Below are 1,594 nucleotides of genomic sequence, written 5' to 3'. Positions count from 1 at the left end.
CCCTTGACTGATGTCATCTCATGGAGTGGCAGGGGCGGACACCTTCACAAGGTAGTGGATGATGGGCTTGGGGGTGTTATGGTGAGAATCTTTCCGTCACTCCCACTTAGTCGCCATTTCAGGATAGGGAACAATCACATGAAGCCAGTTAAGGCCATAGATGACAGATATGGAATTTAAAAGAAGTCTCTACAAGTGCCCAAAAAGGCACACTTTTTGTGTTCCTGCCTCAGGTAAGTTCAATGACAGCCCCTCTTTAAAAAGGATGAACCCTGCAAGAGATGACATTTGGTGAAGAAAACATGGATTGATGCTACAGCACCTGGCACAGTCTCATGATATATCTCATGTTGTCATAGCAGTTGCCTAATATCTTGAGCAGCCACCACTGTTCGGCCCACTGTTCCCCTTCCTGCTCTCTGGGCTTATCCCATTGGCCACCCTCTCACAGGAGGGTCCAACATATGTTCCCTGCCCCTCTGTGATACAGCACTGCATCGTTCTTTCGCCTGTCATTAATGTCTGCTCTGGACCAATTCTGGCCACAAAAAAAAGGTGATGGCGGGAAGGTTTTTTATTAATCACAACCACAGGCACAGCTCTGGGCAACCCTCCAGACCATCGTTTTTCAGCCTGCCAAGCCATTACAGAAGGGGAAAAGCCATATGCAAATCAGGCTTGGTCCTACCCCAGAAGGGGCAGTCCAGCTCGAACTGCTAGGTCACATCCCTTCTGCACGAGACCACAAGCATCCCCAGACAGAGCTACTCCTCACCGATGAGGCCCAACAAGGCCGAAACATGTTTGGGGATGCTTGTGGTCTCGTGCAGAAGGGATGTGACCTAGCAGTTCGGGCTGGACTGCCCCTTTTGGGGTGTGACCAAGCCTGATTTGCATATGGTCTTTCCCCTTTTATAATGGCTTGGCAGGCGAAGAACTATGATCTGCAGGGTTGCCCAGAGCAATGCCAGTGGTTAAGATTCATTCTAAACCTTCCAGCCATCACCTTTGTTTTTGCCTCTGCCTATTCACAAGAGAAAAGAAAGGTTTGTCTGATTTCCACCCTCCTCACGTTTGTTGAAAGTATCTACAGCTCCTGCTGCTTTTTTGCTGCCCTAGCTCCCTCTTAGGGCTCGACTTTAGCTAGCACTGTCAACATTCCACCAAACAACCTCCTCTTAAACAGTACACCTCCTACTACAGCGCATCCAGTTCCTCCAACCTCTAACTTTCCCCTGTAACCTCCTGCCTTCTCAGTATGCCTATATCTCACCACTCTCCACCAAACACGCCTCTCCTGCTCCTACTTGAGCCATCCACACCTGAAAACGGTCTGGGGCTGCCTTTATAACCCAATTCCTCCTTCTCTAAGGTGGAGTCTAGGGAACATTGCTGTGCATGGATGTGTGGGCTGACTTGTTTTTGGATTGGCTCATGTATTTAGAGTCAGCTGGTCTGTGAATGTCTGGGCCAAGGGTTATTTAAAGGTCAGTCATCATTTTGGATTTCAAACTGCGGCTGACTACGTAAAGGTGAAGTACCCCAAGACAATCCAAGAAATAAGGCAAAAGTAATCAAAAATGTAACGCACAGC

The sequence above is a fragment of the Ambystoma mexicanum genome, chromosome 4q (genome assembly GCF_040938575.1).
Source record: "Ambystoma mexicanum isolate Mex_15411 chromosome 4q, UKY_AmexF1_1, whole genome shotgun sequence".
Classification (NCBI taxonomy): domain Eukaryota; kingdom Metazoa; phylum Chordata; class Amphibia; order Caudata; family Ambystomatidae; genus Ambystoma; species Ambystoma mexicanum.
The sequence above is the reverse complement of the archived record's forward strand: the minus strand, read 5'-3'. Positions refer to the sequence as shown.